The sequence below is a fragment of the Camelina sativa genome, chromosome 20 (genome assembly GCF_030686135.1).
Source record: "Camelina sativa cultivar CO46 ecotype springtype chromosome 20, ASM3068613v1".
Lineage (NCBI taxonomy): Eukaryota > Viridiplantae > Streptophyta > Magnoliopsida > Brassicales > Brassicaceae > Camelina > Camelina sativa.
The window spans coordinates 19,007,282-19,030,028 of NC_141899.1; the positions used below are offsets into that span (position 1 = coordinate 19,007,282).

The window sequence follows — 22,747 nt, forward strand, 5'->3', positions numbered from 1 at the left end:
ACACAAGTGTCTTCGGTATTGGTCATTGGCGGATGCGCGATGTTGTAACCTCTTATGAATGGTTGGAGCCCTGCTATAAGACAGCCAATCTCATTGACTTGAACTGTTCAAGTCTCTCTACAGGGAAAGAGTATATGAGAGAGAACCTTGTGGGCATATCTCACTGTAGGATGCATGATGCTTGTGCTATTCACCTGACCAGCTGTGTAGTTGCCTATGCCAATGCTTCCCCAAAAGTCATCATACTCCTCTGGGTTAGTGTAATACTCAAGCCTTGTACCTGGTTGGAAAACATAAACAGTCCCCAACTCTCCAAAGGTCATCTTGTAATGTTTCCCTTGAACCTTAAACTCAAAATGCCCAAGATCCTTAGTCTCCTCCACTATCTCCTCATCATAGTATGTGTAACGGCCATGAAATGGACTCCCGGTTTAGGGGGTGCATCGTTATATATCATGGTTTTTACGGTTTTTAACCATGATATAAGTGTGCTTTTTGAGTCTTTTGATTTGTGTTGTAGGATGTTTTTGAGTCTTTTCAAGTTTTCTAGGCTTTTGGCACGAATGGAGCAAAGTGGAGCAATTTGGATCATTTTGGAGCATTGAACCAAAGAAATCAACTTGGAGTCGATCAAGAGTGATGGTGTCGATCGACGCCACCCTAGGTGTCGGTCGACACCCAAGTAAGCCGACACACAAAGCCCAAGTTTTGGAAGATTATATAGTTGATGATATATTTTCCACCAAACAAAATAATTTTAACTAGCTTTGTTTTTCTTGGTAAAATTTCCATTCTTTGTTTTTTATTAACCTTTTGTTTGACACATCATCATTCTTGAACAAGTCTCGAAGGCAATTTGTTTGTTGTCTAATCGAAACAACTATATAAAAAATTCCTAGATATTACCACGTGTTTTCGTTGTCGTTTCTTTGAATTTTGTTTCGTTTCTCAATTTCATTCATAATGTGCAATCTTTGACTTTGAAGTGTTAAAAAAGTTTCTTATGCATAATAACTAAGATTTTTGGGATTAACAAATTTCTCACGGTGTTATTATATATATATATATAATATATATATATACATATATATATATATATATATATATATATATATATATATATATCTACATAATTTTTAGGTTTTAGAAACCATGGAAGTTTTCTTTTCTGCAACTTTTTGAGAAAGAGATATTGAGAGCTTTGGGGAGAGACGGATATGATTTCATTTGTAGAGAGAAGCATCCTAAACTCCCTTCTTACTTTTTAATATCTATTGCTTATTATTCAGAAAGATGTTTTGTGTTTCATTGAACATGCATGAGTAGTTTGCTTGTTAGGTTCAAGGTTTTTTACAGGGTGTTTATGGATTATTAGATCTGTTTATTTAGGATTCATTATCTTCTTAGATCTTCATCATAGATTGTTCTTCATACTAATTCTTGATTGATGTAACGCCCGCGAACCAAAACTCTGCGTTTTGGGGGTGGGTGTCGATCGACACCAAGGGTGGTGTCGGTCGACACCAAGATTTTCTGGTCCGACCAGATTGAGTTTTTGATCGATTTGGTTTGGTTTGGTTTAGGGAAACCATTGAACCGGGTTACTTAAGTGGGTTTCGACGCAAGAAGGGTTTTGGGAAGTTTATTTTATCGCTGCTTTGTTATTTTTGGGAGAAAAGGGAGAAAATCATTGTTCTTGAGCTTTTGAGAGAGGATCTTTGTTTTTCGTTTGGTTTAGTTTGTATGGGCTTAATGTATATGGGCTTGGAATATAGACGATGTCGGGTTGTTTCTTTAGGACTAGAGCTAGGGTTTTATGATTCTACTTATTTAAGGAGCCATGTGTTTATTTTGTAAAGGGATAATTGATTATTGAATAAACAAGTTCTACGAGAGCTTTGTGTAAAGCCTAGAGAGGAGGACTCTCAACCCTAGGAGCTTGTGTTCAAGCCCTGCAAGGAGGACTTGCAAAACAACATCGATATCGTTCCCGATATCGGTCCTATCCTTATTTCTTCTTCGTCAAGTTACAACGTTCTAAGTAAGATCCGTTCGTGAATCCGAGTTCTCTTGGAGATCTAGCGTTCTCGTCCGTTCATTAAGCTTCCGCTCTCTATCAGGGAGTGTCGATCGACACCCCTTGGTGTCGGTCGACACCAGTGAAGCAGCATCGATCGACACTGTAGGGTAGTGTCGGTCGACACCGTTGAGCCAGTGTTGGTCGACACTAGGCTGGTGTCGGTCGACACATCCCTTCCAACGAGTTGATGTTTGCTTTCCTGGTTTGTATGCTTGTTTGTTGATTGTTTGGAACATTGGAATCACTATTGCTTGTGTGTATAGCCCAGTAGATGGGAGGATTGCCTCACTGAGTGTTTATAAAATACTCATGCATCTCATTTGGTGCAGGTAAAGGCAAAGTGTGATCGTGGAATCAAGGCAATGAAGAGGAGGATGTTCTAGGAACTCGATTGGTTGTTGTCTGGCATTGCTAGGTTGCTAGAGTTGGATCATTAGAAACATTGCTAGGTTGCTGGTTCTATGTTTCTTGTTATTTGGTATTTGGATATTGTTTATGTTATGTTACTGGTTTATTTTTGGATTATTATTGGATATTGGTATTTGTTATTCCGCTGTTGATTGTGATTGTGGTTAGGTGGCTAGTGGGTATGGGACCACTAATTGTAGTTTATTTATTATTATTTATTATTTTTTTTAAAAAAGGTTGGGTCCTTTCAGTTTGGTATCAGAGCCCTTACGGTTATAGGTTTGGGTTCACTAGGCTTTGTGCTGTAGATGTTTGGGATTTGCATGCTTTGATTGATTATGTGAGTTAGTCACTTGTGTGTGGCATGGAGTCCTATAACATCCTCTTCGAGCCTACAGTGTGATTCCACGGTGAGTTTGTGTTTTTGTGTTTATATGTTATGTTAAGATTGCTTGTTAGCCTATGTTCTTGGAAGTGCAGTGGTTAAAGGTGTTTGAGTTGTTGGTCGTGGACGGGAACATGGTCGTGGTCATGTTCGGGCGGGTCCCGAGGCCAGCGAGTGGGTGGTCCCGAGTTCCACGAGGAGGTACGTCAGAGGGTCGCAAGCGTATCAGGAGGGACCAGAGGGGGTTAGCCGGTGAGCGTGTCAGGGGTGCTGGGAACTCAGGTGTGGGGTTGCAGCAGGTGGAGCCCAGGGTTGAGATGATCGCTTGGCGGATCTGTTGGCGTGCTGTTGGAGCGGTTACCGAGAGGGGTACCAGTGCAGGCTCCAGTTTTACCACATGTGGTGGGGTGCAGCCGAGGGCTGCAGATGTTGAGGAGTTTTCATCTTATGTTAAGAGGATGGAGCAGTTGTAGATGACCGGTATGAGATTATTCTCAAGAGGTATCGGGCCTAGAGAGGCAGATAGGTGGACATATGCAGTTGGAGCAGATATTTCTTTGTTTGTGGGTTAATCCAGTTGGATATTAGAAGTTGAGTGGGCAGGTGTAACATTGAAATGTTATACTCAGACTAACGGAGGTACTTTTGGTCGAGAGATGTTTATAATCGTTAAGGATTGTTGCTCCTGAGGGGATGGTGATTCCCCTGAATACTGATAGCTCGAGGGGCTGAGGGCTCCGAGAGTGGCAGAGGGGATGATGTTCCCCTGAGGAGATGAGTAGTTCCCCTTATACCGAGATCTTGAGGATTGTGGTCCAAGAGTGAGACGGAATAACTCGAAGACGCTAGTCTGAGAGTGAGATCGGTAGGGCCCGAAGGTTGCGACCTAAGGGTGGAGGAGTTTGGAGCAAGCAATGCCTAGGACGTGAGTATAAACATAACGATGGAATGTAGACCTCGAGAGTGATGGTGGTTTAATCTTGTTTTTTTTTTGGATTATGTTGGCCGGTGGGCCAGGGTTTTATGACCAGTGCGGTCATGAATGTGTGACTGATGCACTAGGATTGGGTGGCTGGTGGTGCTGGAGTCCTGGGTAGGAGAGCTGCACCGGGTATGAGCCGGCAAGGGCATGGTTGCCAGGTACATAAGATTCACGAGAAGCCTTCATGGCATGATAAACTAATCGTTGTGACGATGGTGGATGAAGTTCATTGGAGACATGGTTGCTAGATTCAAGGTTTTGGTAAGCTTGCTGGGGGGGGGGGGGGGAAACAAGTCAAGTGGGTTAAGTTGGCAGCTTGCAAGGCGTTTGATGTGGTGAATCGGAATATGCGAACATATGGTACTTGTTTGTTTTATTACGCTCGTATTGATGATATGCTGTGGAGGATTGCCAAGCGGAAAAGCTATTTCTGGAATAAGCTATCTTGTGGAAGTTTTCCTAAGAGGTAAGTTACTAGTGGTTCTTGGACGAACAAGAAGGTTGATATTCAGGTGGCGGCGAGTTGATGTCGGCATACGTGAGTATTTGTTTAGTAGAGCTGAGGAAGTAACTAGAGGTTTATGGAGCAAGGGATTCATCCGTCCTAGTGTATCACCGTGGGTAGCGCCGGTGTTATTTGTTAAGAAGATGAATGGGAGTTTCCGCTTGTGTATTGGCTAACGAGGTTTGAACCGGCTCACTGTGAAGAACAAGTACCCTCTCCCTAGGATCGATGAATTGTTGGATCAGTTGAGGGGTGCTACTTGGTTCTCCAAGGTAGATCTGGCATCGGGTTATTATTTGATACCGATAGATGAGGCAGATGTGAGGAAGGCGGCGTTCAGGACGAGGTATGGGCATTATGAGTTTGTGGTGAAGCCTTTCGGATTGACTAACGCACCAACAGCGTTTATGAGATTGATGAACAACGTCTTTCAGGAGTTTCTGGACGTATCTGTCATCATTTTCATCGACGATATCCTGGTATATTTTAAGAGTCCTGAGGAGCATGCAGTGCATTTGAAGGCAGTTCTGGAGAAGCTGCGGGAGCAGAAGTTGTTTGCTAAGCTGAGCAAGTGTAGTTTTTGGCAGCGTGAGATGGGTTTTCTAGGTCACATTGTTTCTGCAGAGGGGATTTCTGTAGATCCAAAGAAGATTCAGGCTATCAGAGATTGGTCTAGACCGCAAAATGACACACAGATCAGGAGTTTTCTTGGTTTGGAAGGTTACTACAGGAGGTTTGTGCAGGGTTTTGCAAGTAGAGCACGCCCTATGACTAAGTTGACAGGGAAGGATGTCCCTTTTGTGTGGTCACAGAAGTGTGAGGAGGGCTTTGAAAGCCTTAAGGAGATGTTGACTACTACGCCAATGTTGGCTTTGCCTGTGCAGGGAGAATCCTATGTGGTTTATACTGATGCATTTGGGGTGTGTGTTGATGCAGCATGGAAAGGTGATTGCCTATGCTTCGCGGCAGTTGCGGAAGCATGAGGGTAACTATCCTACTCATGATTTGGAGATGGCTGCTGTAGTTTTTGCCCTGAAGATTTGGAGATCATATCTTTATGGTGCAAAGGTACAGGTGTTTACAGATCATAAGAGCCTGAAGTATATATTCACTCAGCCTGAACTGAACTTGAGACAGAAGCAGTGGATGGAGCTGGTGGCAGATTATGATTTGGAGATAGCCTATCACCCTGGTAAGGCTAGCACGGTTGCAGATGCTATGAGTCGGAAGAGGGTAGCTTCGGCTCAGGAGCAGGAGATGGAGTCTCTGGTAGGAGAGATCAGTGCTTTGAGGTTGTGCTGTTTCACAGGAACTGTTGGGCTTGGAGGCGGTTGATAGAGCAGATCTTCTAAGTAGGGTGAGGTTGGCCCAGGAGAAGGATTTGGGGCTGGTGAATGCCTCAAAGGATGTTGATTCAGAGTATCAGGTCTCAGATAATGGAACTATCTTGGTGCACGGTCGAGTTTGTGTGCCCAAGGATTAGGAGTTGAGGCAGGAGATCCTGAGAGAGGCTCATGCGAGCAGGTTTTCTATCCATCTAGGAGCGACTAAGATGTACAGTGATCTCAAGAGGTACTATCACTGGGTCGGGATGAATAAGGATGTAGCTAGTTGGATCGCGAGGTGCGATGTGTGTCAGCTAGTGAAGGTTGAGCATCAGGTTCCTGGCGGGTTGCTGAAGAGTCTACCCATTCATGAGTGGAATTGGGATATGATTAATATGGACTTCGTTGTGGGTTTGCCAGTGTCCAGGACGTTTGATGCTATTTGGGTCATTGTGGACCGGTTGACTAAGTCAGCACATTTTCTGGCCATTAAGAAGACTGATGGAGCAACGGTCTTGGCTAAGAAGTATGTGAGGGAGATAGTCAGGTTGCATGGGGTGCCAGCGAGTATTGTGTCTGATAGGGATTCTAAGTTCACTTTGGTGTTCTGGAAGGCATTTCAGGCAGAAATGGGCACTAAGGTGCATATGACTAAAGCTTATCATCCCCAGACAGATGGGCAGTCAGAGAAGACGATCCAGACGTTGGAGGATTTGCTGAGGATGTGTGTGTTGGATTGGGGTGGCCATTGGGCAGATCACCTGAACCTGTTAGAGTTTGCTTACAACAACAGTTATCAGGCTACTATTGGGATTGCTCCTTATGAGGCTTTGTATGGGAGGCCTTGTCGTACACTGTTATGCTGGACTCGGGTTGGGGAGAGGAGCATGTTCATGGCAGATTTTGTTCAGGAGACCTCAGAGAAGATTCAGGTTCTCAAGTTGAACATGAAGGAGACTCAGGATAGGCAGAGGAGTTATGCTGATAGGAGGAGGAGAGATCTTGAGTTTCAGGTAGGAGACAGAGTGTACCTCAAGATGGCCATGTTGCGGGGTCCGAACAGGTCATTGACTGAGATTAAGTTGAGTCCACAGTATATGGGTCCGTTCAGAGTGATTGAGCGGGTTGGACCAGTGGCATATAGACTAGAGTTACCTGAGGTTATGCGTTCATTCCACAAGGTTTTCCATGTGTCTATGTTGCGGAAGTGTCTTCGTGAGGATGATCGGTTGTTGGCTAAGATTCCTGAAGATCTTCAGCCTAACATGACTTTGGAGGCGAGACCAGTGAGAGTTCTCAGGAGAGGATCAAGGAACTTCTAAAGAAGAAGATTCCTTTGATGAGAGTCCTTTGGGACTGTGATGGTGTGGAGGAGCAGACTTGGGAGCCTGAGGCGAGGATGAAGACAAGGTTTAAGAAGTGGTATGAGAAGCAAGCCGCGACTTGAACTTGTCTAGCCTGGTCCCTTCTGTAATCCGTGGCTGGAGCGGGAATGGAGTATTCCCGCCCATCTCTCTTGTTTACTCGGTCGCTTGGGGTGGTTGGTTGTGCGACTCAGTAACAAGATGAGGTGGTGCTCGGGGTACAAAGTTTCCATGAGGCGGGATTTTGGGGAAAGTTTCCTTAAATAGAAGTTTCTAAAAGTGGAAAGTGCTAAATACGGAAAGTTTTGTGAGTTAGAATTTGTCCACTTTCATGGTGGAGAGCCTTGGAGGGGCTTGTGTGGCCTTAGTGGCAGACTTTTGAGTCATTGTGCCCGTGTGTGGCAGTCTTTTGAGATATTGTGTGGCCTTTGTGGCGGGTTGTTTAGCTAGATGTGTATCCTTTGTGGCGGGCTATTTAGCCAGATGTGTGGCCTTTGTGGTGGGCTGTTTAGCTAGAGTGCCTGTTTAGGCGGTCCTTCGGGACAGATGGTCTTTGTGATGGTCCTTCGGGACAGATGGTCTTTGTGACGTTCCTTCGGGACAGATGGTCTTTGTGACGGTCCTTCGGGATAGATGGTCTTTGTGACGGTCCTTCGGGACAAATGGTCTTTGTGACGGTCCTGTTTAGGACATATTGTTTGGTCTTTGTAACGGTCCTGTTTAGGACAGATTGTTTGGTCTTTGTGACGGTCCTGTTTAGGACAGACTGTTTGGCCCTTGGGGCATGTATATGATCCTTGTGTGGTCATGAGGTATTCCAGTGAGGGGATATGTGGTTGGTAGGACATTGAAATGTTTTACGCGAGCCATGGGAAGGAAACATGGATAGGGATAGGACCCAGACGTGTTCAGAATTGTTTTCTCGCGCCTCTTGGGGGACTTTGGTTCTCCTAGTACTGCCATATTCTGAGACTTTGTGGCTTGGGAGTATGGTTGGTATATCGACTTCAGATGACGATCTGGGGGCGCGCTGTAGGGTGGCAACCCGAGAGACGAGTATTGGATTTTCTTTATATATTATGGCATGCGGGCTTAGGCCCGATGTGGAGCCAACATTATGGCATGTAGACTTAGGTCTGATGAGAAGAAAATAAAAACTCAAGGATTAGGCCTATGAGTAAAGGAAAGTCCAAAAGTCGAGAGCAAATAACGCTTGGAGCGTGAGTCTATCGCCTAGAGGTGACCTTTCGTAGGTTGGTCGGAGGAGTGCGGGCCGTGGAGACGGCTACACGGGAGTCATTGGCTGATGGTTGTTCGACATTCGAGGTTGAATCTATGTTGGTGGGGGAGAATTGTAACGCCCGCGAACCAAAACTCTGCGTTTTGGGGGTGGGTGACGATCGACACCAAGGGTTGTGTTGGTCGACACCAAGGTTTTCTGGTTCGACCAGATTGAGTTTTTGATTGATTTGGTTCGGTTTGGTTTAGGGAAACCATTGAACCGGGTTACTTAAGTGGGTTTCCACGCAAGAAGGGTTTTGGGAAGTTTATTTTGTCGCCACTTTGTTGTTATTGGGAGAAAAGGGAGAAAAGCATTGTTCTTGAGCTTTTGAGAGAGATTGGTGAGATTCCTTGCTGTTTCTTGAGAGATCCAAGGCTAGGAAGGAGTTAGAAGCTTGCTAGGAGGGTTGGATTCGTTCCTGTTGGTCAGAATCTTCCTGCAAAGAGGTGAGTGCATGACCATGGCTAATCTAAGCCTGTGGTCCCTTGTTCTTGCTTGTTTGTTGTTGTGTTTGTGTGTTTTTCTTGCTGGGATTGATTGCTACAGGTTCCTACGGATGTATAAGGCATGGGTCTCGAGTATTGGACGATTTGGTGGAGTTTGGGAGCGAGATTCGACTCTCGTTTTCGTCTGGATCGCGGATCAGAGGGAGTGTCGATTGACACCACTTGATGTCGGTCGACACCAGTGAAGCAGCATCGATCGACACTGTGGGGTAGTGTTGGTCGACACCGTTGAGCCAGTGTCGGTCGACACTAGGCTGGTGTCGGTCGATACCTCCCTTCCAGCGAGTTGATATTTGCTTTCCTGGTTTGTATGCTTGTTTGTTGATTGTTTGGAACATTGGAATCTCTGTTGCTTGTGTGTATAGCCAGTAGATGGGAAGATTGCCTCACTGAGTGTTTATAAAATACTCATGCATCTCAATTTGTGTTTGTGGTGCAGGTAAAGGCAAAGTGTGATCGTGGAATCAAGGCAATGAAGAGGAGGATGTTCTAGGGACTCGATTGGTTGTTGTCTGGCATTGCTGGGTTGCTAGAGTTGGGTCATTAGAAACATTGCTAGGTTGCTGGTTCTATGTTTCTTGTTGTTTGGTATTTGGATATTGTTCATGTTATGATATTGGTTTATTATTGGATATTGGTACTTGTTATTCTGCTGTTGATTGTGATTGTGGTTAGGTGGCTAGTGGATATGGGACCACTAGTTGTAGTTTATTTATTTATTATTTAAAAAAAAAGGTTGGGTCCTTTCAATTGATCACCTAGAATTAATAACCTAAGAAAATATATTAATATAAGAGTATAATTGATTTTTCCGATAAACATTTGAAGAGTAAAATTACTTTTTACAAAGAGATTTGAATTAGTAATTTTGTGAATAATCTAAACTTGTTTTCAAAGCTGGTTTTTTGCATGAATTTTACAAAGAGATTTGGATTTTTGGGTTTTAAACTTAGATAATATTTGTTGTGAGAACTGATTTATTTTACAAAAGAGTTTAGAGTTCTAGATATAATTTTTAATTGCTTGAATCCTCATTGATTGATTGATTTAATATTCTGTAATTTCCTAAAAAATTTCCTAGACCTAGCTATTTAATCCTTTGAATTTACGCAACTTATTTTAGTATTTTGCATTGTTTTTATTTGAATTCAAATTATTATGTTTAGCGTAATTATAAAACTCTATAATCTATTGTGTGATTTGAGTCATTGTTGAATTTGACACCTAAGTACTATAGTGATCTCTTAATTTGAGAGAGTAGCTCAGGGTTAAATTTGAGCATCTCAAATTGTGTTGCTAAACTCCAGAGGAGAGAAATTCACCATTAATGGTCAGAGGGTGAAATATTATTGGGCGAAAGCCGAGATACCAGATGGACACATTGTGCATTTATACGATGCACCCTCAGCCTAATTTGATGCCAATTCAAGCTAATGACTTAAAAGAAGCGCTTGGTGGGAGGCAACCCACCGATAGAAACTAATTATTTTCTATTTTCTTGTTTTTGTTAATATATTAACTTTTAGTTTTGATTTTTATTTGTTTCAGAAAATAATATAATAAACAACAAAAACGTTCGGACACCTTTGATCAGAGCATAGCATCGACCGACACCACCTGGGAGTCGTTCGACATTGGTGTTGGACCGCATAACAGATAAAAGACTATCGGACTACATACTTTTGGATTCGTATAATGGGCTTTGAATTTTGAGTGGGCCGGGTTTAACTGATGAGCATCGACCGACACCACTAATGGGTGTCGGTCGACATCGAAAACAGACGCGAAAAACCTTTATAACCCTAGCCGTCTTCTTCATTATTCACCTTCCTCCAAAACCCGACCAAACACTTCAAAACTTCATAACTTCTTCGATTTTGTTCCGTCTTGAGTGATTTTTGGTGCTAACCCATTCGATTTTCCCCTTCTTTCTAGATCTAGTGTAAATTTCTTGGTTTGGAGCGATGTCACCCCCGAAAAAACAGAAAATGACCGGCAGAAAAGCTTCTTCTTCTCGCTAATCTGGCAACTGTCAGCCACCTCGAGCTCCGGCGAGACCCTCCACCACCTTGCCTTACCTCTCTCTTCCTTCTCCCATTCCATTTGTCCCTCCATGGCTAAAGGAGGAACATGTCAAGATTAGCACTCAAAATGAATGGGATGATGAACCTCTTGTTTAGCTTGGGAATCCTAAATTCATCCACAGGCCATTGCTGAATCAGTGGGGGAGAGTATGGGACAATGTTGTACAATGCTTGGTTAGAAGTTACTATCAAACCCACCAGGTTTGTTGATCCTGCTATTATTCATAGGATGGGAATTTTTGCTGAGGTTTTAGGTTTGTTAGAGAAGATGCGCTTGGGAACTGTATGCACTAAGCAATATGATTGTTATCCGGATTTAGCGCGTTAGTTTATGGCTTTTGTTACTATTACTTATGAGGATGAGCAGGATCCACAGTCTTATGGCATAAGATTTTCTGAGATTTTTGATATCTACGAGTGGCCCCGTTTCTTTCAGCACACTTCTCTGCCCAAGCAGTATTTGGTTGTTTCTACTCTTTGGTCTTTCATAGGCATTGGAGAGTATAACTCCAAGGAGTCTCTTCAGTCAGATGTCAGACATCCAGCGCTCAGGTATGTTCTTCGTGCCATTGGCAACACTTTCCTTTGTAAGATGGAACCAGGAAAGATGAGAGCTTCAGAGCTGTACTTGTTAGGCCTCGGAGTTGGTGACTTGATTCACCCTTTTACTGAGCGTAGTGATCCTGGAGCTATTAACTTTGGGGGTGTTTTTGCACATCACTTGGTCTCTCTACAGACCAAGCCGTTTCTGGGTACTGGTATTAAGAATGAGTCTGTGGGGAGCCTTCTTACCGCAATTTTTCAGTTTAAGAACATATCTACCGACGGTTTCAGTGTCATCACCAAGACGAATCTCATGGTTGAAGGTTTTTGAAGAGTGCTACTTGGCTATAACAGAATTTGATGTGGAAGTTTTCTGATGACACTGGAGAGCATGATTAGGCTGCCGCGACCTGATCTTACCACCATTGGTGATGATGCGGAGCAGTTACGTTTTGCTCACTGCTGATGACTTTGTTGCTTGTCCTCCTACTCATCTCCATCGAGTACCGCGAACTACTCCTGCTAGGGGTTTTGAGGTTGTTTCTTCTTCTGGGACCATGGTATTTGAGTTTCCAGAGCCTCCACAGCCTTCCGCTACCATGGACCAGGGAGCTTATCAGAAGTACCAGACCTCCACTATGCGTGCCATCTGAAACGCTATTGCTGAATTTTCTAGGTGTGGCTGCATTTGTCCTACTAGGCGCAGATCACCATCCCCTCCTGCCGGTCCAGGTGCTGATAATGCCTAGCTCTATACTTGAGGAACTTGTTGTATGATGGGTTCAGCAAGAATGCATCAATGAGTGGCATTGTAATAGCAACATCTTTCATTTGTGCATCAAACATAGCTCTATACTTGTTCACTTGTTGTTTCTTAAACCGACCAGGACATGAAAATCTTGGCTCATAAGGTGGAGGCACAAATAGAGTCTCTTTGGCAGCCACTTGACTCTTCTTGGAAAGTCCATCAATGATTTTGTCCTGCTTAGGATCCACCACCACTTTACTTCTCCCTTTGTAGACCACAACCTCTTCAGCTTCTATGTCTTTACCATAATCTTGCTCTATCAACTCATCTTCAACTTCAATCTCAACCACTACCTCCCCTTCTTTAGGCTCAGTGTCCCTATTGAGCTATTGAGTAGACAACTTCTTATCACTTCTCAGTGTTATTGAAACGACCTAACCCTTTTTTCTAATATTAATAACTAATAATATAGTGATCTCATAGTCACTAACATCCTAACCCCAATCAAACAACAACAGAGAACATAAACGATACCATTAAACCAATGAATTAATCAATAACCAAATATCCAACATTAATTCCATAACAAATAAACCAACAAACCAATCCAACATAAAACAAAGAACCAACAATCTTAGACAACATTCTAAGGATTCAACTCTAGCAACCTACAGAAGCCAAACAACAACCAATCGAGCCACTAGAACATCCTCCTCTTCATTGCCTTGATTCCAAGATCACACTTTGCCTTTACCTGCACCACAAACACAAATTGAGATGCCTGAGTATTGTCATAAACACTCAGTGATGCAATCCTCCCATCTATTGGACTACACACACAAGCAACTAAGATTCCAATGTCAAACAATTATCAAACTTATAACAAACCAGGGAAACAAGTATCATCTGCTCGCTGAAAAGGGAGGTGTCTGACCGACACCAGCCAAGTGTCGATTGACACAGGCTATTGGTGTTGACCGACACTACCCCTCAGTGTCGATCAATACTTCTCCATGGTGTCAATCGACACTAACTCCGCAGACGCGATCTGATCGAAGCCAAGAGTCGAATCTAGCTCCTCTTCACCTCCTATCTGTCCAAAACTTGACCAAAAGTCATAAAAAACCGTAAGAACCTTATAGCAATCATCACAAGCAAGAAAAACACCACAACATCACATAACAAGCAAGACAAAGGTAATCTCAGGCTTAGATCAGCCATGGTCATGCACTCACCTCTTTTGTAGAAAGTTTCTGACCCATACTGACGAATCCAACACCCAAGCAACCTCGTATTACGTCTCAAGCCCTGGATCTTCACTCCCACAGAAAGATCTCCAAGGAAAAGCACCAAAACTCCAAAATCTCCCAAGAACGCTCTCTTGCTCTCTGTTTCTCTCTGAAAAAGGGAAACAACACTGAAACCACGACCTAGGTCGACTTTCCACTTAAATAACCCCATTTTAAGGTTTCACTTAAATCAAACCAAACCAAATCAACAATTTAAATCAATATGGTCGAACCAAAAATTGATGGTGTCGATCGACACCCATCCCCAAAACCAACAAATAGATAAGATTTTAAAATTAAACAGAATTATTCTACTGAACAAAACCAGGGCTGACCCATAAATTACCTCTTAATCGATGAATCCCAAAAAAAATTTCAAAAAATTTTGAAACTTTGCTGTCCACCAACAAACTTCGCAGTCGACCCAGGAACTTTCAAGTGGACTCTTCCTTTTCTTCCCCACTTTCGTTGTTTATTACATCCTTTTACTCTTCGCCAACATCTTTTAGAATTCGCCTTGCTCAATTGTTATTGTCGATTTGATACCTATCAACAAGTTCGTTCTTTAGTTCCCAAATCATACCACAACATAATCGTCATAATTTATTGAACATAACATCTTCTTAAATTAATTCTACCAGAATTGTTGACAAAAGCCACTTGAATCACTACTCCGGTTCAAACGACACAAACGACTCCTTGGTTTCTATTGTTGTTTAGGGTTTAATGTTTCATTGTGTTTTTATTATTCATTTTTTCCATTTTATAAATAAAATGACACTTTTGTAGTTACGAAATTAATACATGGTTTAAAGTCTTTTTACAACAAATTATACTATTCTAGTAAGTAATACTTTATATGTGCTAGTCTAGTAATAAACCAAAATATATGTGCTACTTTAGTAATTCTTTCAAAATGAAATACTTTCAAACCTGCTATATTACTTCTAATAATTAGCTAATAAAAAGTATTTTTAAATAAAAATAGCTGGTCATTACGCCCCTAAAGGTATTATATCTAATATATTTTTTCTATATTTCAAATTTTATTCACAAAAGTATTCTTATATTACTAACCGCACGTTCTAGATATGTTCTTCCTTTTTTTTTTTGGACAAAATTCTTCCAAATTTAACAATCTATGAACAAATTAAGCTAGATAAAATTAGTTTTAATAATAAAAATAACTTATATGTATATATATATATTATATTATATTAAGTAATAAGCTAATGATAATGCACCAACTACAAAAAAAAAAAATAAAAGGATCTATATATTGATAAACACATAGTAAATTGATAAAAGATTTATTGCCTCTAATTTGGACTTAGTGATAAGAAACCTAATGAATAGGGAAACCCTTTCGTTGCTATATAAACAGTCTTTGTGCCAACAAACTAGACAAACCATACAAAATAAAAGAAAAAAGATAATGAGGAAATTGAAATTATCTTTGATAGCCAATGAGAGATCAAGAAAAAAAACATTCATGAAGAGGAAGAAAGGGATAACGAAGAAACTTCACGAGTTGACAACTCTTTGTGGTGTCCAAGCTTGTGGGGTCATCTACAGTCCATATATGTCGGTACCAGAGGTTTGGCCATCAAAGGAAGGTGCACAAGAGGTGGCAATGAAGTTTATGGAGATGCCGATGGCAACAAGAAACAAAAAGATGATGGATCAAGAAACGTATTTGCGGGAGCAGAATACCAAAATACAAGAGCAAGTAGACAAGCTGGCTGTTGAGAATCGGGAGTTACAAGTTAAACGATTTATGTTTGATTGTCTTGAAGGAAAGATGTCGGAGTATCATTATGGTGCAAATGACCTTCACGATTCGCATCGCTATATTGATCAATATATCAATCAGCTTACTCAAAAGATGCAAATTCATTTAGAAAATGGTGAGTCTTCTTTTTTCTCTCCTCTTCCTACTGGAGTTGCGGATATAGATCCTCCCGCTGTTGCAGATTTTGCTGTTGGTGTGAATACAGCCGGGGTAAGTGCTGCTAGAGAGTTTTGTGCTCATATTCCATACCACAATATGAATATGAATCAAAATCTGCAAGAACCGGTTCAATATCATACTTTGCATGATTTTTATGGTCATATTCAAGGAGTCTACAATAACATGACTTGGAATCATGATTTGAATTTTGATTTAAATCATAACATGAATTTGAATGTAGATCTGAATTCCAATCAGTAATTGAATCAAGAAAACTCATTTAATGATATGATGCTGGCACAAAATGTGGGTTATGCTGGAGGACATGCTAGAATTCCTTTGATAGATGGAAACCACTACAACTATCACCAACAACCAACTGTTGATCTTGCCATCACCAATCACATGCCTGCCATCACCTCCTCTACCACCTCTACAACCAGTGTTTATGCTTCATACATTAACAATAATCTTTAATTAAAAGAAGCATATTTTTACTGTAGTTTTCAGTTGTCTGAATTTATGAGTTTTATTTTCTTCATTTCAGAAAAAAATATTTAATGTTGTCTTTATTTTTATTCTTTTTTCAATTAATTGTTGTTGGCTAAGGGTTCTACCTGAATGCATTTATCTTTTTTTGATTATTAAGAAATGTATTTGTGCATCATAGCGTATCAATTTTAGTTTTATTGAAGAAGTTTAGTTTTTCGAAATAAAATAATTAGGGTTTTTGAAATATAATAAAACAATTAAGCAGGTACAACCAAAGATGTGGGCAAATTAACTAGAGTTTGTTTTTTCACAAAATATCTTATTCTTATCATCATATTTGCCACCCAAAAATGTGGGCAAGTTTTTTTTTTTTTTTTTTTTTTTTTGTGAAGTAGTATGTTTAATCACCATCAAAATTAGTTTGACTTTTCAGAAAACGATGATATTTAGTGCTAAAGTTCGAAAAATAAAGAGCATGTTAAGTACCCACATTCGTAGACACATTTCAGTGACCAAAATATTTAACATTTTTGTGGTTTATTCATTATAATTCCTTTAAGTCTGGTACTAAATTCAGGACAATGATTCAATGAAACTACCAGACGTGTTTTTAAAAATAATAGAATTAAATACTCTATTATATTTAATTACACCCAAAAATAAACCAACAACAAACCAATATGCATAGCGGAAGGAATATATACCAAACCAGTTCTAATTTATTATGAATATAATATCCATTATAACCAATAAAAATCAGTAAACTAAGACCATCTCCACTAAATAACTTGTATTCACTTGCTTATAATTAAAATAATCATATAATTAATATTACACTAATCAAACCAATCCACTTACAAGTTTAAAAATCCAATCCACTAGAGAACTCCTATCAAAATTTCCTAATCATTAAAATAATAGTTTTTAAAAAATTTGTTTATTATTTATCAAATTTTCATAAATTATTAAATAATCCAAGATAACAAAACAATTATTTCAATTACTTAATTACATTAAAAAGAAAACAATTATTTTTACATAATTGGGAAGTATTAGCATCCTCTAGGACCGGAGAGACGACCAACAAAATTGTACTGCAAATTATCAAATTATATAGTTTATACTTTGGCAAGATAGTTTAGGCTCTCAGCATGGAAAGTAAAGATTCATACGTTTGGGTATGTGTCGACTGGAATATCCACCCTGATTGGCTGCTTGACGATGAGACCGGACGAGCTACCGGGAGAGTTTAGCCAATTTGGTGCTGGAGGGTGATGAAACAGATCTCTGCAAAGTAAAAGATAAACCAACAACCTGTTAAAAGCCATTTAAACTTTAACGCATAAGAACCTGTCACAGATATATATGATTGCAGCATCAAAACCAAGAAGAAAATGAAATACATTTTATCAAATACTTCTTCCACGGAATAAGGGGCAATGTATTGCATTGTCGCAACTTAGCAACCTGTAATTCCTTATCATAATTCATAATATTCATGGAATAATGATAGTGGAATGGAGAGATATCATAGTCTCAACTAAGTTAGTGAATAATAAAAACGTTCACACTAGTTAAAATAGATTGTAACAGACTGCAAACAAAGACTATGCACTAACCTTTGCTATGATCTCTACGAAGGTCACACTTGTGATCTGTATGATATCAAAAAGGTTTTGTATGCATGGATTCCTGTGAGACAACTCAGAATAAGAATTCCAAGAAATTAGTTCTTCATAATAAGATCAACATCTTTTTTTTTTTGCTAACATCTAACTAAACATTTGTTTTTTGTATAAAAGTCCCAGTTCTGACGCAAGAAACAAAAAATTAAAGTAGATCTTACGAAGAAGAAAAGAAACTCTAACTATAACAGTATGGCGTAAGCTTGTGATGTTCTGCAAGTATCTCAGAAAGATACTTGCCAACAGAAAAATTGCAAATGATCCAAATCAGTATGACCTTGAGCATACAAGAATACATGAAGTTCCACTCCTTTTCACTTAGCAATCACGTTGATAAGCGTATGTAAGAAAATGTCAGATCTTAAGCAGAGTGGAGTATTTATAGCTTCACGAAGTCAACCACCACAAAACGAAGAAAAAAGCTGATTCTATAAGATATTGAGGCACTAACAATCCATTACCCAATCGAGGCCAGACAAACAGGGTTCCTAGATTTAGATAAATGTTTTAAAATTATAAGCATAAGACTTTTTATAGAATCCAGTACACAATTGCAGTAGTTTGAGCTAAAATAAAGAGCTTAATTTGCAGTGGTGGGTAGATAGCAACTCATATTTGAAGATCCAAATCAGTAGTACAGAGATAGAACAAAAAAAGAAAACAAGTCAACAACAACACGAAGAAGAATAAGAAAAAAAAAAATATTTAGGTGACTGAGAAGGGTGCAGAGTGAGATGGTGATTGATTTAAATTACTTATCTTGCTCAACGGGGAAAGAAGGCTGTGATCGGAGACCACCACCATAGAAGTTAGGTGACTGAGAAGCCGACGGAGACACAGTAAAAGACGTCGATACGTAACGAATCTCCCTCCACCAGTAACACCAACACCTCTGCCTCCACCACCACCACCACCAAGTGAAGTCATCATCATCAGCACCACCACGACGGTTGTTACCAGGAGAATTAAACAACTGAATAGAGATAGAAAAGAACAGAGCTGGGCGTAGATCGAGCAAGTGCAGTGGCGGCGGAAAGCCGGAAAAATCAATCATTCAAGGTGAACTAATTGATTTTTATAGAATTTAGGTGTGAATCGCCGGTTACATCGAGAGGGAATCGCGAAAAAGGAAAGAAGAAAATGAAAAAAAAAAGTTGTAATTTTTATTTATTTATTATCTAACTAAATATGGGTTGCTTCCGTTGCTATCTTCAGAAACGATTCTACGAGACATAGGTTATATTTTGAGGTTTTTGATTTATTTTTGAACAACAAAAATATAAAGTAACTTCTAAAGCAACTCCACTGGATATGCCCTAATATTCTTCCAAACTAGGTTCCAATAATAATAACAATCCAACAACATACAAATTAAACCCTAGATAATTCTGCTCTTTATTGCTATGATTTCACGGCACACATTATCTGCACCATATACACAATGAAATGCGTGAGTATTACCAAAAAAATTTTGTGAGGCGATCCTTCCATCTACAAACTATACACACAATCAATCGAAATAACAACCATAAATAAAACATAAACAAATAAGCTAAGAAGCAGAACATCTAAAAACAAATTCATCATCTGTAACACCCGAACCATGCTATGGTCGGACAAGCCAACAAACAGCTACGAGCCACTACGATTGAAACTTTATCAAGGTGGTCCGGTCAAGGTTTGGAAGTGTAACGCCCGCAAACCGGAATCCCAGTTTTGGGTGTGCATTGGTTGATGCAAAGTACTTTTTTGTGGGACAGCTTGAGTTAAATGTATGTGTTGCTGCGTTTTGGGTTTTGGAAAACCCTAAGGTCGGCTATAAAAGGAGAATACTCGACATTTTAGAGAGTTTTACCCACTTTTTTTGTTCCAGAGAAAAAAATAAAGAGAAAAAAACATTTTTGAGAGTTCTCTATGATTTTAAGGAGATTTCTAGCCAGTTCTTGTGAGATCTGTCAATGGGAGTGGAGATCTGAGGCTGAATACGTGAGAGGAGCTTGTTAGGAGGGATTTTCGTGGGTATTAGAATCATATTCGTCATTGAGTGCATGACCATGGCTGATCTAAGGGATTAGATGTGTGTTTTTATGTGATTTTGGGTATTGAATGCTTATGTGCTCTTATGTGAGTGTTTATTGTGAGTATTGTGGCCTTTGGAGGTTGGTTTCGGCATCATAGAGCCGAGAGGGGACGGAGGAGATCGTGTGCAGTGATGTGTTGCATGATTGCATTGCATCGATAGACGCAATTATAGATTTGACGGCAAAGCGAGGAATTGCATCGGTCGATGCAAGGAGTCCATCGGTGGATGCAAGGACGTTGCATCAGTCGAAGCAAGGAGTGCGTCGGTCGAACGCAAGTGCGCAGAGTCAAAGCGTGTGTCCAGAGTTTTCTGGTTTGCTTGTTTCTTTCTGTATTGATTGTGTTTATCTTTTCGCTTGTGTGTATAGCCAAGTAGATGGGAGGATCGCCTTACAGAGTATTTATTATAATACTCACGCATCTCATTTGTGTTTGTGGTGTAGTTAAAGAAAAAGTGTGATCGTGGAATTAGAGCGATGAAGAGCAGGATGTTCTAGTGGCTCGTTCATGTGTTGTCTGGCTTCTGTTAGGTTGCTAGATTCGAGTCGTTAGAATGTTTCTAGGTTGCTGGTTTAATTTTTAATGACTTTGTTGGATGGTTTATTACTATTTATAATGAATTGATTATTGGTTTATTGGTTATTGGGTTAATGGTATCGTTTTATATTATTGGTTTAATGAGATTTCATGGTAAGTTGTGTTTCTGTGTATGGTTTTGGATTTTTTTTCTTAGCCTTCTGTTCATGGTAGTGCAATAGTTAGAGGTGGTGCTGTCATGGGTCGTGGACGCGGACGTGGTCGTGGACGAGATCGTAGACGCGGACGTGGTCATGGTAGGGGCAGAGGCCTAGTTGTTAGTGCCAACATGGACCAGAGTGTGATAGTCGAGGGCGTCAGCGAGTCGCAGAAATTCCAGGAGGGGTCCACCACCTGGCAGACGATGCTCACTTGTGGTGGAGGTCGGTGGCTGCCAGGAGGGTGCAGAGTGAGATGGCTTGGGTTGATTTTGTGGAGGATTTCAACCGGTAGTATTTCCCTCGAGAAGCACTAGACCATATGGAGTTGAAGCTTCTGCAGTTGTCTTAGGGGACTCGGTCGGTTCGTGAGCTTAATGTGAAATTCAGTCGACTTGTGGTATATGGGGCCGAGAAATGGAGTATGAGGAGTGTCAGGTCAGGAGGTTCATGCCGGTGATTTGAGGGTACATTGTGGAGGGCGGAGTTATACCAGAAGAGCGGAGTTGGCTAAGACCGCAGCTCAGATCGAGGAGAACATTTGGGCACATGTCGTGACGGTTAGTCCAGCAGTTCAGCCGAGAAGGGCTCATCATCATGGAGGTTCTGGCAAGGGCTGCAAGATTGCGCAGGGAACCAAGAGCAAGTGGGAGGCTATGCAGAGACCGAGGGGTGTGAAATAGTTTAGGTGCAGTAGCTTGAATCACAAGATGGCGATCTGTCCATAAAGGAGTGGCCCAACGGCAGCTTGAGTGTGTTTTCACTGCAGGGAGTCTGGGCACATCAAGCCCAAGTATCCCAAGTTGCACCAGATGGCGGTGGCAACAGCGCAACATAGAAACATTAGGATTAGTTTGTTTATCTAAGACTCGGACTAAGAAACACGAAAGAAACATTAACTTATAGGTCACAAGCAAACCGTCTAAGATCCCTATACTGCGTTACTCAACTATCGCAGGCAACGACGCATAGATCAAATCATTTAAAACAAGTTTGATTCTAATCCATGAAGTTCCATAGGTACGTGGTATGTGCTTCCTATGACACGACACACATCTAAGCTAGGTCAAGCACATATGCAAGTTTTTAGCGACCCACACACACTTTAGATCATAATTAGTTCATGACACTAAATAAAAGTATTAAGCAGAGACTTAGAATTAAAGTATATAATAAACAGCATATAAATCTAACAAACCCTAAGAATTGTCACCTAAACTAAGATCATTTTCCCCCTTTGATTATCCCTTTAAACCCAACTAGAAAACTACTCTAGAATGTTTAAGGGAATCATAAAAGCAAGATGGAATAAACTCATAAACATAAAAGAATAAATAGTAAGAATAAGGTTTAGAGATTAATTCTTAAAATCGAGTACAAGATGTAAAGACTTCTCCCTTATGAACACTAGTGTATCAAACAAACAAAAGAAAGAGAAAGAGTTGGTGAACTTCAAAGGCTTCAAGGAGAGGAACGAGAGAGAGCTTCTGGTCGTCGGCTGCTCCTCTGGTCGTCTCTTGGCTGCTCCAATGATTACACACTCTAAACCCTAGGGCTTAGATGAGTATTTATAAGGTTTTGAAGGCTTAGGGTTTTGTACGAGTAAAAACATATTTTCTTGTTGAGTGCAGGACAAGGAGCGGCTGAGGAAGATTCTGGACCGTCGTGACTCCTTTGGACCTGGCCGTCGTGAAGGTTGCTAATCGGACCGTCATCAAAGTCCACTTGCTTCAAACTTATCTTCTCGTCGGTTTAATACACGTTCTGGTAACTCTGGCATATCTTCCAACTGACTGAACGAAACAACTTGATTTCATTTGGAGGAGAACGATGACTCTTCCATCTTTCCATAGACACCAATATCCTCAAAATGTGAGTTCTGGAAGTTCTTCAAAAGTATCCCGTACTGTAAACTCTGAATCTATCCTGAAACGTATTTTCCTTGTCTTTTGGTCTTTTTTGCTATAAAACCTGTAAAACCTACTTGAAACCTAAATAATATCATTAAAGCCTTGAAATCATGTAAAACTCTTCCTAAATGCATACTATAACTATAGCTAAAATAGGTAAATTAATGATGTTATCAGTGAGTTTCTGAGAGTCCTTGGACGGGCGAGGGATGTGGATATTCATATAGCGGGGGAGTTGAGGCCAGCGGATTTGATTATCAGTACTGTAGAGTTGTATGATGTTATCATGGGGATGGATTGATTGGGTCGCCATAGGCTACATCAGGATTTTCATCAGGGTAGAGTGGTGTTTGAGCGTCTAGAAGGGAAGTTGGTATTTGAGGGAGGGAGAC

General features: G+C 40.6%; 1 pseudogene across 1 annotated transcript; it reads left to right on the top strand.

Moving 5' to 3' along the window:
- The first annotated feature begins 14,872 nt into the window (after positions 1-14,872).
- On the top strand, positions 14,873-16,040 carry LOC104772631 (agamous-like MADS-box protein AGL36 pseudogene; annotated as a pseudogene). The gene has a single exon (XR_015594136.1). The product of XR_015594136.1 is annotated as an agamous-like MADS-box protein AGL36 pseudogene (transcript).
- Positions 16,041-22,747: the final 6,707 nt, after the last annotated feature.